Source organism: Octodon degus, unplaced genomic scaffold (genome assembly GCF_000260255.1).
Source record: "Octodon degus isolate 3935 unplaced genomic scaffold, OctDeg1.0 scaffold00032, whole genome shotgun sequence".
Taxonomy (NCBI): Eukaryota; Metazoa; Chordata; class Mammalia; order Rodentia; family Octodontidae; genus Octodon; species Octodon degus.
The window spans coordinates 6,004,353-6,018,974 of record NW_004524608.1 but is presented as its reverse complement, the minus strand read 5'-3'; the positions used below and the strand labels follow the sequence as shown (position 1 = coordinate 6,018,974).

Here is a 14,622-nt window from a genome sequence, read left to right as displayed (position 1 = left end):
CAAAAAGTTGGCTTTCCTTGTAGCCCTCCTTTTTCTCTAATTTTGGTCTGCAAACTTAGGTTGTTACCCATCCAGAAGAAAAGCTTATTGGTATTATCAAATGATTTAGGCTATCAATCTTAACCTCACTATCTCAAGGAGAACTTTAGTGTTGGAGAATATTGTTAGTGGTAATTGCAAACCCAGTCCCTCTCACGATTTTAATACTTTTACTAAATAGTGTGGATGTTAGATGTTCCCCCAAACCTCCTGGGCTGGTGCTATTAAGAGGTTTTGGAATTTTCAAGAGGTAGGGTCTGTGTGGGGTTCCTAGGTCGTTGGGGTGTGCCTTTGAAGTGGTTGTGAGGCCTTGGTCTCTTCTCTTGTTTTCTTTCCACCTTTGAGATGAGTAGTTTTGTTTTACTACATGCTTCCTGCCATTATATCCTGTCCAGTCACCAGAGGCCTGGAAGTAGTTGCCTACTCAATCAGGATTGGAATTTCTAAAACTGGGAGGCACCATAACCTTTTTCTCTTTATAGGTTGTGTCAGGTATTTGTTGAAGTTAATAGAAAGCTGAATAATACATCCTGAGGTATGGAGTCCCTTATAAGAGTGTCACAGTAGGGTCCGGGGAGATGGCTCAGTGGAATAAGCGCTTCCCTGGCAAACACAAGGGCCTGAGTTCAATCCCGGTTCTGCAAAACAAAATAAAATAAAAATAAAAACAAAAACAAAACCAGCAAGCTTTAGGGGCCAGGAGATGGCTCAGTAGAATAAGCGCTTCCCTGGCAGGCGCAAGGGCCTGAGTTCAATCCCTGGTTCCAGGGGGAAAAAAAAACAAAAAAACCCAACCAGGGCATGGGAGATGGCTCAGTGGAATAAGTGCTTCCTTGGCAAACGCAAGGGCCTGAGTTAAATCCCTGGTTCTGAAAAAAAAAAAAAAAAAAGAGTGTCACAGTAGGTAGCAGTGGGTAAAGGAAGGAGAAAATTGCCCCTGCTCCAGAAATTTCTTCCATATAGTTTGGGGATCAGGGACTCATTTGAATTCATCTCAGATTATTAATAATTTACATATTTTTCATTCTGACAGTGCTTGGGAAGAAGCTAGTTTTCTGTGGCTGACTGATGTATCTTGGTTAGCCAGGAGGGTAGGTGCTTTATATACCTACAAGAAGGTGGAAGATAACAAGTGTAGCAGGAATGCCTCAGATTTTAATAATCATTCCTTACCCTTTTGCCTCAGGCAGTGACAGTGTTGTTTCCTTTGCTGCTTTTGTTGTACACACTTGAGATTTTCTTCTTTTTTTTGGATAAATATGTAGTGCCTGATTAAATAGCGTCTCATAAGAGTAGCAAACGTGTCCCTCGGTCAACAGAGCGTGTGTGTATGAAGGATTTGTGAGGTCCCTATCTGTGCTGAAGATTTTATTTTCTAAGGTAGGCTGTTACTACTAGTTGGAAAGGCTGGGCTTTGATATTTTCTTAATCAAACTAGTGTCCCTATCCAGGTTTACATAATGTAATCTATCTTAGAACTTGGCAAATTTTTGTCTTTTTTCTGCTGGAAGTGATGGGAAAATTGGGGGGAAAAAAAGAAAATAATAGTATGCTCTTGTGTTAGAACTGTTTTATGGAAAAACTTGTCTTTTAATTTTATGTAAATCAGTTGTAAAATAACTTCATGAATTTTCAGTGAATCCTTAGAAACCTTTTAAGAGGCCCTTTAGCTGTAGAGACATATTGAAGAATACCTGTTAGTTTACTTAATGGTACTTTTGCGAACTTCTTGCTTCTAGGAAATCTTTTGTGCTAGACCTAATCCTAGATATGAATTTTGCTTCCAAAAGACAAAACATTCAGATCTGTTTTGACCCAGATGAAAACAAGGATAGAATAAAATAATAATATAATAAAGTTTTGCTATATGTTTTTGTTTTTAAATTTTTATTTTTATTAATATATGTTGCAGTAAATAATTATAACATTTATCATGGGCACTTGGCCTAGCAAAAGTTTTCAGCAGCTTTGGGGAGTTCTTGTAACATATGATAGGTTTATATTTATTCATTACACTTTGTGTGCATATGTGTTGGGAATTCCTTGCACATTGTAAACTTGTTCTACCACTGAGCTATGCCTTTACCCTAGATTGTGTTTTTTGTTTATTAGGAGAGGGTCTGTAGAGCATTTTATAGTATGCTACTCAGTTCTACTAAATTCTATAATTTAAAACACTGGACATAATCTTAAAGGAAATATTGTTTTCAGTACTTGGAGTAACGGAATAACAAGTGTTTTGTTTTTAAAATAGTATTTAAGACAAGCTCCTTAAAGTCCTCTTCACTCCATTTGTGCTTCAACTTCCTCTTTTATGAAAAGACCTAGAATTGTTGTATGGGATAAGTGAGTTAATGCATGTAGTATTTAAAACATTGTTTGGCATATAGTTATATATGTTTTTGCTGGGCCGGTCAGATATGTCAGCAGACTAAAGTGCCTGCTTAGGCAGGTGTAGGGATGGGTGTTTGATCCCTGGCGTGGTGTGCTGACCCCGCCCTGGGGATGCACTGAGACTGTGAATGAAGCTGGTCGTGGTGGTCCGTGCCTATAATCCTAGTGCTTGAGAGGTTAAAAGTAGGAGAATCACTATGAGTCTGATCTATAGTGAGACCCTGTACTAAATTCATTAAAAATAAATACAAAATAAGTTTTTGCTGTTGGTATATACATTTGAAGAAATCTATAAATTTTAAAGACTTATTCAATATACTTTTTTATGTTTATGAAGTAGACATGTGTTTAGTTTTTAAGGGATAATCAAAAAAACTGACCTGCTTAGAATAGTTTTTGGATCAGGAAGTAATAGAAACAAACCTAATATATACATTAGAAAATAGTGACTGAATATTTTGAGCAAAGGCAGAGAAATATAGTTATGGTTTGATAAGAGGGGATAATTACAGATTTTATTGTTTAAATCAGGGATTTAAAAATGTTATTTAGTTATAAATGTTTAGTTTATTTTAGGGGGCTGAGGATCAAACCTAGGACCTCACATATGTGGGGAAAGAGTTATTACTGAGTTGTATCACTAATCCTGGAAAATGGCTTGGGGTGGTATTTGATTTGATATGCACAGAGACATTTTGGTCTGTTTTCACTGATCTATCAAAAGCAACCCAAATAATACCTGATAGGTATTCAACAGACAAATATTTATCAGCACTCAATGAATATTTATTGGGCAAATGAACCTTAAGAGGGAGAAGTAAAAGAAAAAATGTTACTGTTATATATCTAAATATACCAATAAAAAGAAGAAAGTTGTAAGAATGATAAAATGTGTTTGAAGTGTGTGGAAGTATTTTGAAGATTAACGACAACGTATGTTTAAATTTACTTTTTTTTTTTTTGGTACTGGGAATCCAACTCAGGATATTGTGCTGGCCAGGCAGTCACTGTGCTGCTGAGCTATATCACTGGCCTTCAAATTTAAATATTAACTGTATATTCTGATCATACCTCATATGGAAAAAACTTTTCCAGGCAGAGGAAGCAGACAACAAAAAAGGCCTAAGGCCTTTCTATTTAATTATTGCATTACTCGGCAATAATTTTATTAATTTCTCTCATTTTCTAGGCTGCACCCCCTGTCTCATTTCAGCAGTATATAATAATTGCTAACATTTAGTAAATGTTTATGACATATCAGTGTTCTAATTGTTTTTAAAGGATTAAATAGTTTAATCCTCATAACAGACCTAAAAAATTGGTATGCCTTTTGCCTCTGTTTAATAGTGAGAAAACTAAAGTGTAAAAAGCACATTTTAAGCCCAAGGTCACACAGTTAACAAGTGGCCAAGCCCTGAACAGCATGAATAATACATCTTCGGTACTATGAAATGTAAGAATGTTTGGCAGAAACAGTCTACATTTTCTCATCTCTAGTTCATATACTCTCCTAAAGTAGGCATACAATAACTAAGGATGCTGTTATTGTAATTTATTTTCTTGCCATCTTTGCAGTCAGTTTCTTGACTGAATAGTCTTTCCCATAGTCTGCAATTACAACTTCCTTATTTTCTCACAATGTGATACACATTTACATTTCCAGTCTACTAACATGGCTCTGATGTGATTGATAATCATAACACCAAATCAAAGAGCTCTTTATCTTCATTTTCCTTGAATGCTGTAGTAGACTGACTATGTTAACCCCTATCCACCTTGAAACTTCTTGATTCTCTAATAGCTACCCTACCCTGGTTCTTCTTGTCCTTCTCTGATGTGTCTTGTGGAAAAAAGAAAATCTCTTTCTTGTTTTCCAAGAGTTAAACTTTTCCGTTTTCCTTCTAGCTCTTCAATTGTTACTTTTGTAATACATTTTTCGCTTCTATTCTTGAAAGATGAAGATCCTAAGTATAGAGTACTGTAGTTTTCAAAGTACAGCTCTTTTCCTTTATTCATTAGATTTATTCCTAGGTATTTCATTTTGGGGGATGCTCTTATGAAAGGTGTGCTTTTCCTAATTTTTCTCAGAATGAGTTTGTTTGCTATTTGTGTAGAGGAAGTCTACTGATTTTTGAGTGTTGACTTTGTATTCAGCCAAGCTGCTGAATTTGGTTACTAAATGTAGAAGTCTTCTGTAGTTTTTGGAGTGTTCTATATAGAGTATCATGTCATCTGCAAATAGATAATTTAACTTCTTTCCTATCCTCATTCCTTTTATTTTTTTCTTGTATCTAATTTCTCTGGCTAATGTTTCCAGAACTGCATTGCATAAAAGTGGTGATAGAAGACATCATTGTCTTGTTCCTGATTTTAGAGTGAAAGCTTTTAGTTTTTGACCGTTTAGTATAATGTTGGCTGTTGTTTTGTCATAGATGCCTTTTATCAGACTGAAATAAAGACCGTACATTCTAATTTCTAGTAGGGTTTTTATCATCAATTGGTGTTGGACTTCATGAAACACTTTTTCTGCAACTATTGAGATTATGATAAGGTTTTTGTCCTTGGCTCTGTTAATATGGTGCATTACATTTATTGATTTTTGTATGTTGAACCATCCCTACCTCCCTGGGATGAGTCCTACTGTGTCATGTTATATTCTCTTCTTAGTGATTTGCTGCATTCCGTTTGCCAATATCACATTGAGGATTTTTGCATCTAGGTTCATTAGGGAGATTGGCTTGTAGTTCTCTTTTTTGCTTTGATCTTTCTCTGGTTTTGGTACCAGAGTAATGCTTGCTTTCAGGAATGACTTTGGGAATATTGATTCCCTTTCAATTTTATTGAAGAGTTTGAGATTCAGCATTAAGTCTTCTCTAAATTTATTGTAGAATTCAGGAGGGAATGTGTCAGGGCCTAGGCTTTTCTTTGCAAGTAGACTTTTAATTATATCTCTGATTTCAGTGATTGATACTGGTTTATTTATAATTTCTATATCTCCTTGATTCAGTTTTGGTAATTCATATATGTCTAGAAATCTGTCCATTTCTTCTGTTTTCTATCTTCTTAGAGTATACATTATCAAAATAGATATTGATGATCTTCTGGATTTCTCTAGGATCTATTATGTTTTCACTCTTCATTTTGAATTGCGTGGGTTTGAGTCCTTTCTTTGCTTTTTTTAGATAAAGTTGGCCAGGGGTTTGCCAATTTTATTTAATCTTTCAAAGATTCATTGATTTTTTTTTTTTTATTGCTTTCTTCGTCTTGCATTTCTGCTTTGATCTTTATAATTTCCTTCCTTATGTGAACTTTGGGATTGACTTGCTCTTCTTTTTCTAGATGCTTGAGGTTCAACATTAGGTTGTTTATTTGAGCTTGTTTTTCTGACATGGGACTTCATTGCTATACATTTCCCTTGTAGGACTAACTGCTGTCATTGCATCTCCTTGAGTTTCCATATATTGTATAGTGGGCCCTTGAATTACAACCAGCCTGACATACAACAACTTGGGTTACAGCTGGAATTTTAGGTTCAATTTATGATCGAAGTCTTGAGTTATGACCCAAATGCTAGCTGCTTGTGGGGTTGTAAACAAAGACTTGACATGCCAGAAGTAAAATCAGTGTGAGCTCAGATGAATGTGCTAGTGGACGTAATTTTGGTCAATGCCTTACATAATTGCTACAATTACACCTATCAAAATGGCCCCCAAAAAGCTAGTAAAAAAGCTGAGGAAGGAAGGTAAGATAAAGAAAGCAATCACAATAGGAAGAAACAGTGCTAGAAGTTGGAAGCAGACAACCTTAGACCAATATTTAGTTCTGGAAAGATTGAGACCTAGTGAGCCAGAAGTAGATTCTAGTGGGTTGGTGATTCTTCCAAGGAAACAAAGGACACCAGAGAGCCAAATTCCTGATATTCTTATGGAAGGGGACACCCTTCCAAATAGTAATCCCTTTCCATTTCATCCTCCATTCCTACAAGCCAAGATGTCAATTTGAATGGTGAGTGTGGTATGAAATTGTTGTTTTTTGTTAAATGATTCTAGGCACTTTTTTTTTTTTTTTTTTAAATTTTAGGGAAGTGTCTCCAGGGTGTGTTCAGGGTCTCGCTACTAGGTGGACTCTATCAATCTTCCTGTTTTTACAGCCTCCCAAGAGCTGGGATTACAGGTGTGCCACCACCTCAGTTGCATCTTAGTGTGTCCTGGGGGTGGGGCTCTGCAGGCCTGGGGAATCAAAACCCTTTTAATCTGCTAAATTGGCCCTTAGGCACTTTTTTTTTTTTGTAAGAAAGTTGATTGAAATGTTGGATTTTTTTTTTTTTTAATGTATTTAGTACAGGGTCCTCAGGGTCTCACTACACAGATCAGACTTGTAGTGATCCTCCTGTTTTAAGCCTCCCAAGTGCTGGGATTACAGGTGTGCCACCACGCCCAACCTCAGTTTTAGCACACCCCGGGGGCAGGGCTGGCACAACACACTGAGGCTTGAACCCTAGTCCTTGTGAGGTGCTTTAATCTGCTGAGCCATCTGGCCAGCCCTTGGAATATATATATATATATATTTATTTTTTTTTTTTAAATTTATTTATTTTATTTATTTGTGTGTGTGTGTGTGTGTGTGTGGCCAGCTCAGCCCACCAGGGGGCGGGGCTGGCTGGCATGTGGTGCTGGGGGATTGAACCGCAGTCCCTGTGCTTTGCTAAGCTTGTTCTAAGTAGGTGCTTCAGACCACTGAGCCATCTCACCAGCCCTGGAATATTTTTTTTTAAAGAGAGTACATATTAGAATTAAAAAATGACAAGTGATACAGATTTTCACTTAACAAAAAAATAATATGAATTTCACAGTATTTGTTGTAATGCATAGTATTGTCTTCCAATTAATTATTCATATTACCAGATATATGCGTGTAAAATTGGCAGAAAAAAAGAAATGTTGAAGAACTTAAGAGAAAAAGTACAAACAATTAGAAAAAGGAGTTGAAACAAATTAAAGCATTAACTGCTTCTTTCCATAAATCAGCAGAAATGCACAGTACAGTTGGCAAAAGCATCCTGTTTACTTATGTAGATATATCTCTTGTCCCCACTCCCTCTCATTTTGTAACTTTTTAGTGAATACACTAGGAAAATTAATGGTGTTTTTGGTAAGTTATACACATTGAACAACACTTTCATTATGTAAAGGTTAGTTGAGGGATGCTTTGATAGGTTTGGAATGCATTATGGATGTATCCATAACTTCTTAAGGGAAAAATAGTCTTGATTTACAGCCAGCTCTCACAAATGAATTGAGTTTATAAGTCAAGGGTCCACTGTCCTGGCATTATTGTTTTAATTGTATAAACTGTATAGTTTTCTCTTTTAATTTCATCTGTGACTCATTGGTTGTTTAGGATGGTGTTATTTAATTTCCATATGTTTCTGAAATTCTTGTGGTTTCTTTTGCTATTGATTTTCAGTTTCATTGCACTATAGTATGATAATATGCATGGGATAATTTCAATTTCTTTTGCATGCACTTGAACATGTTCTGTGAGTTAGTATGTGGTCTATTTTGGAGAAGATCCTGTGTGCAGCTGAGAAGAACGTCTGTTGTGATATTGTGTGATAAAACACTCTATAAACGTCTACTAAGTCCTCCTGTTCAAAAGCTTGATTCAGTTATGATTATTTTTTTGTTGATATTTTATCTGATTGATCTGTCTGTTTGTGACATTGGGGTATTGAGATATGCCATTACAGTTATATTAGTGCTTATTTGAATTTTCATGCCCCTTAATAATTTGTTTTATATATTTATGTGTGCTGGTATTTGGTGTATATATGTGTATGATTGTTATCTCTTCCTCTTGGATTGTTCCCTTATAAGTATGTAGTAGCCTTCCTTGTTTCTTAATCAGTTTTGGCTTGAAATATACTTTGTCTACAAATAGAATAGAATACAAAAAACCCTGATTTTTTTTTTTTTTTTTCTGGGTTCTTGTCACTTGGAGTATTGGTTTCCATCTTTTGACTTTCAGTCTGTGAATTTCTTTCTGAATTAAATGTGTTTCATAATTATATGCAGCATATTGTTGAATCTTGCTTTTTTTTGATCCATTCTGCGAGTCTATTTTTTTGATTGGTGAATTGAGACCATTAACATTAATAGTTATAATTGATATGTATTGACCTATCCTCATGTTATTTTACTGTTGTTGGTTCCATTTTTCTCCTTTTTTTTTTCATTTGTCTTGTCTTGTAGATTCATTCTGTTAGTGTACATGGAATTGTAGTCCTTGTTATCTGTCTAAAATGTCTTTCGAATGTTTTTGTTCCCTGATATACTCAAGGTTTTAGGAATTATACTTGGCATGTAATACAATTCTATATAGGCTTGTTGGGTGAATAAATTATGCTATGACTAATGTGGGATGGATAAAGAAATAAATTCAAATGCTTTTTTTATTGGATACAGGGTCTCACTATGCACTTCAGACTTGGAGTGATCTTCCTATTTCAGCCACCCTGGCTCTGGGATTATAGGCATGAGCCACAATGCCTGGTTTTGGGGCTGGTACTGCACATTCAGGGTTCCAGGGCTGGCATCAAGCACACAGGTTCCAGGGCCAGCATGGTGTACGGTACTGGAGATCGAACTCGGGTCCTTTTTTTTTTTTTTTTTTTTTTTTGCATTTTTTGTGATTTTACTGAAGCACAAATAAACATATACACAGGCTGTCTACTCGTTTTCTTCACTGCGTAGCCTGGCATTGGGATTGGTGACTCGAATGGCTAGCTGGGCTGCTATTTCCACGATGGCCTTGCGGTTCTTAGAGGAGACGTTGTGAGCAGTCTCTGCACAGAAAGACTGGTTGCACATCAGCAGCACCTCCAGCTCCTTAACATTGTGCACCAGGAACTTCCGGAAGCCACTGGGCCGCATGTGCCTTGTCTTTTTGTTACTTCCATAACCTATGTTGGGCATCAAGATCTGGCCCTTGAACCTCCTCTGCACCCTGTTGTTGATGCCTCTGGGTTTCCGCCAGTTGTGCTTAATTTTGACATATTGGTCTGACTGGTGCCAGATGAACTTCTTGGTCCTCTTTTTGATGATCTTGGGCTTCACGAGGGGTCTCGGCCACCATGGTTCCAAGAGTGAGACGGCTGCCTCCTCCGTAGGCAGCGCCGAGGAAGAGAGCGAACTCGGGTCCTTGCACTTGCCAGGCAGACACTTAGACTGCTGAGCTATCTTCCCAGGTTCCCCTTGACCCCGCTTTTAAGAACCAGTTTTTTTATTTTTCCAGTTTTTCTTTTTACTCCATGAGTTTTTGGTGTCTGTTTTATTACTTCTTTATACTTGGGAACACATGCAGCTGAAAAAGGAAAAATGTAAAATGAGTCTGTCTTTGCTGTAGCAATTTTATTTTACATTTGATTAACTGATACATGGTTGTCTTGTACTGCTTATTAGATGATAGACACTTTTAATCTGTATATAATATTAATTCAAGAAATTGTACAGCCACCTTGATTTCTTTCTTTCCTTTTTTTTTTTTTTTTTTTTTTTTTTTGGCATAACCAGGGATTGAACTCAGGCCCTTGTACTTGCCAGGCAAGTGCTTATTCTACTGAGCTATGTCCCCAGCCCAAGCACCTTGATTTCTTTGTACAGTTTTGAAGTCATTATTGGAGATCTTTGAATTTATACTGAGAGTATGCTTCCCCAGACTTTTTATTGGGGAGGAGGTATGCTGGGAGTCAAACTCAGGACCTCACGCTTGCCAGGCAGGCACTGCACCACTAAGCTGAATCCTTGACCTGTCCAGACTTGTCTTACTTTAAGGAGGAGCATTTTCTCTCCTGTGTTTGTAGCCTTGACATGAGACTTGCCTGAAATCCCTAGGACTAATCCTATTATGTCCTTTATCCCCCCCCCCCCCCCCCCCCCGCCACTCTTGGCTACATCCCCCGCCCTTTATTTTTGAGATAGGGTCTCATGAAGTCACTTAAGTTGCTGAGATTGAGCTTGCCTTTGTGGTCCTGCTGTATCAGTGTCCCAGAGTGCTGAGTTACAAGTGTGCACCGCCACACACCTTTTTCCCTAAAATTCCTTTATCCCCTTTTATGTCCTGCACTAGGAGTCTCCTGGGTGATGCTTTTGTGTCTCCTACTTTAATCCCCACAAAGTTCTGGACTTTTCCTATCTTTTCATTCTCCATTTTTAAAAATTATTATTTTTTATTTTTTAAATGTATTTATTACAGGGCTCACTACACAGATCAGACTCGTAGTGATCCTCCTGTTTTCACCCTCCCAAGTGCTGGGATTACAGGCACACACCACCACGCCCAATCTCAGTGGTCCTCTCAGTGTGCCCTGGTAGCAGGGCCAGAGAGGGCACGCCAGGGATTGAACCCTAGTCCCAGCATCTGCCTAAGCAGGCGCTTTAATTCGCTGAGCTGTCTGGCTGCCCTCATTCTCCAGTTCTTAAAAGCTTTGCATTCTGCGACTCAGATTTGTGCATATATAATATTTCTATGTGCATAACTGTTAAACATGTCAAACTCAACTTGTCCAAAATGGAATTTTATTTTTCCCTTAAACTTGCCCTTACATCTGCTTTGCCCTCATAGCTTTTTCATCTCAGTTGTTGGCAACTTCCACTTGCTCTGGTGAGAAATCTTGGGGTTATCTTTGACTCATAGTCTCATGTTCCACATTCATTTCATCGTGAAGCTTTAGTCTTAACTTGCAAAAGATCTACGATTCATCCAATTTTCACCATGTCTGCAGCCACCATTATGTGTTCTGGGTAATGACAGCACCTTCTATAACACATCTCCCTGCTTCTACTTTGTCCTCTGTACCTTCTATTAATAAAGCAGTCAGAATGATCTTTTGAATATATAGGTGGTAAGAGATTTTGTACCATATTTGAGGAGTTTCATTAATTGATAAGATTAGAGGGATAGTTCTAGTCTCTTTTTACTAAATCATCTTGGCTGTAGAAGCACATTTCATGTGTGCTTTGAGTATGTGTTTGAGTAAGTAGGAAAGGAGTTGTCAGATGGCTCGTGGCCTCCTTCATTTCTCCCTATCAACTTTTCTCTTTCCTACCTGTCCTAGAAAAATTGGAAAGAAAGGACTGTGGAGTTGCTCTTCTGGAAAGTTACTTTGAGTGGAAGTTAGGACCACTCTTTCAGTAGCAGTCCCTTAGTTCACTGTAATACTTGCCTTCTCCCAACTCCTGCCAAGTTTAATGTCCTTTTTTTATACCTACCCTTTGTGTTTTACCACGTACCCAGATAGCAGGATTATATTTCTTAGGACTTTTGGCTATATTTGAATTAATATTTGATATATTAAACCTCCTTTTTTCAGCTATTCAGAAATACATTTTTATTTTAATTTTTATGTATTTAGTACAGGGTCTACAGGGTCTCTGCACAGATCGGACTGGTAGTGATCCTCTTGTTTTTAGCCTCCCTAGCGCTGAGATTATAGGGACATGCCATCAAGCCCAGTCTCGATGGCTTTCTCAGCATGCTCCAGGAGTGGGTTGTCATGCTCTGGGGGTGGGGCTGGCATACATGCCAAGGATTGAACCCCAGCCCCTGATCTGCCTAAGCAGGCACTTTATTCCGCTGAGCTATCTGGTGGGCCCCAGAAATGTTTTTATGACCTTCTGTGGCATTGGTTTTATTTTTGTTGAGAATTTACAACAGAATGATACTGTACATGATAATAGTAAAAAGGGAACTGACTCAAATAGGTAAAGAAGAAATCATATGTAAAATTGTGGAGGAAAATATATTTTTAAAAGGTACTCTGAATATCCTTGTCATGCGCAATAATGTTAATGATATCTAGGGGAGTTATACCGCACTATAGTAAAAACCTTAGAGATTGGTTTTCAGAAATAATTGACTTTATTTAGAAATCAGGCATTGTAGTGCATGCTTGTAATCCTAACACTCTGGGAGGCTGAAGTAGGTTTGCCTTAATTTTTAAAAAGAACTTCACAGTTTATTATTTTTTAAATCTCTTTTCAGTCTTTTCTCTAAAGACAGATTTTTTCTGATCAGTTTTCCTTTGACTCAGAGAGTATATATATACATATAAATATTGCTATCTTAACCTTTTTATTTTTATTGAGAAATAAATATGAATGAGACAGTTTCACAGCTGATTAACAGGACAGTTTTGATAATCATTACACTGTACATTATCTTCTTAGTGGTTATCCAGAGAGCACTTATATACTGTGATCAGTAATCATACTATAATTTAATACTTAATTTCTTGCTTTGAAATATATGCCTGATTCTTCAAACTTTTTCTTAAACCTGTATTGTCTAATATGATACTCATTAGCCTAACTACTTAACACTTGAATTGTTGGTAGTCTGAATTGAGATGTGCTGACATGAAAATACACATGGAAGTTAGAGTAGTTAATATCAAAAACAAGATGTGAATATCTTCTTGGTAATTTTCAAATATTTGTTACATGTTGAGCCAGTATTTTGGATATATTGAGTTAAATGAAATTAATTATGTTTTCATTCTTTATCTTAATCTGACTAGTAGAAAATTTAAAATTATATATATGACGTGTATTGTGTTTCTTTTGAAAAATTCCTGTCTTAAGAGTCTAAATTGGTGTCTCTTTTTCTCTCTCTTTCCTTTCCCTCTCCCACTTTCTCCTTTCTCTTTCTCTTTGTAGTACTAGGAATTAAGCCTAGTGCCTTCATACTGAACTACATCCCCAGCCCTTTTTATTTTTCAAGACAGCCCTTTTTATTAGCAAGACAGGACCTTGCAAAGTCACTAAGTTACCTAGGTTGTGCTCAGACTTGTAGTTTTCTTCCCTTAGACTCCCAGAGTGCTTGCCTTATAGGTGTGTGCCACCATGCTCCCCTGTATTTCTTTTTGCCCTAATAACGTGGTGTTTAGTTCAATTAATTATCTTTTATGTATTCACTGAAATTACTTTTTTATTTTTTAAAAAATTTTATTTATTTATTTATTTGTGTGTGTGTGTGTTTTTTTTTTTTTTTTTGGTCAGAACCAGAGATCGAACAAGCTAGTTTTATTTTCAAGGCATTAAAAAATACCTTTTGAACCTCAAAAGCTGAAAAAGAATGACTGTTCTTTGGTGGCCTTTCTTCCTTGAGGCTGTAACCTCACATTGCCTGAAAATATGATGCTCTCTAATCCTGGGGAGAAACAACAGGATTATCCCAAAAATAACCCAGCAGAAGATGCGACAGCTGTGTCCAACCTCCATGAACGTGAGCGGCCTTGTCCCTGCATCTCCAGGTGCTGACCCTTGCTCTCTCAGCATCCACCACCTGCAAAATTGGCACCTAAGCTGCGACCGGAGCTCCAACAGTTACCGTACCTCAGGAGTTAGCATCCCTCCGCATTATGTCGCATCCAGTTATACCCCAGCCTGGACATGCTAGTCCTCAGGACACTTAGAGACCAAACTCTCACACCGAGCTGAGGACACATTTCCCACAAATTCTAGCACATACTAAGACACGTCCCCAAGTCCCTCGGTCTGGTAGCTCCGTTACACAACTGCCTCTACACTAAAGGTAATCTCTCCACCAGTATTGTAACTTTAAGAACATTGACTCAGCATCATAAGATCTTTTCAGCCCATGGGTTCCCGCACCAGAACTGGGAGCCAAAGTCAAGTTGTAGCCTGAACAGAGGCATCAATCAGTTAGTGCAGTCCTTTGAGGGAGCTGAGTGGCATACTGCGCAGGGACTTTGGGCCACACATGGATCTGTACTCCCCTTTATCTGTATGATGAATCTGTGACTTGAAAGGAGTGTGAAGTACTCAAGAATAAAATCGATTTCCCTACCTCCCTGTAATTAGCTGTTACTAAGTAGTTATATGGCGATCTGTGAGACGCTAATATAAGAAATATGTGAAAGGGCCGGCTAAATAGCTCAGCAGATTAAAGCGCCTGCAAGCAGGCACAAGGGCTCCAGGGTTCGATCCCTGGGCCTGCCGTGCCGGCCCCGCCCCAGGATGTGCTGAGATGGCAATTGAGACTGGGCATGGTGGCCTGCACCTGTAATCCAAGCACTTGGGAGGCTGTAAACAGGCAGATCACTATGAGTCTGATCTAGTAGTGAGACCCTGAACACCCTATAGACCATTCCTAAAATACAAGAAGAAG

The 14,622-nt window shown here is 37.7% G+C and overlaps 1 protein-coding gene and 1 pseudogene across 7 annotated transcripts in view; one reads left to right on the top strand and one right to left on the bottom strand.

Moving 5' to 3' along the window:
• Nucleotides 1-14,622, top strand: part of Cnot4 (CCR4-NOT transcription complex subunit 4) — a 130,910-nt gene that overhangs the window by 10,983 nt on the left and 105,305 nt on the right. The window lies entirely within an intron of this gene.
• Nucleotides 9,162-10,641, bottom strand: LOC105742017 (annotated as a pseudogene).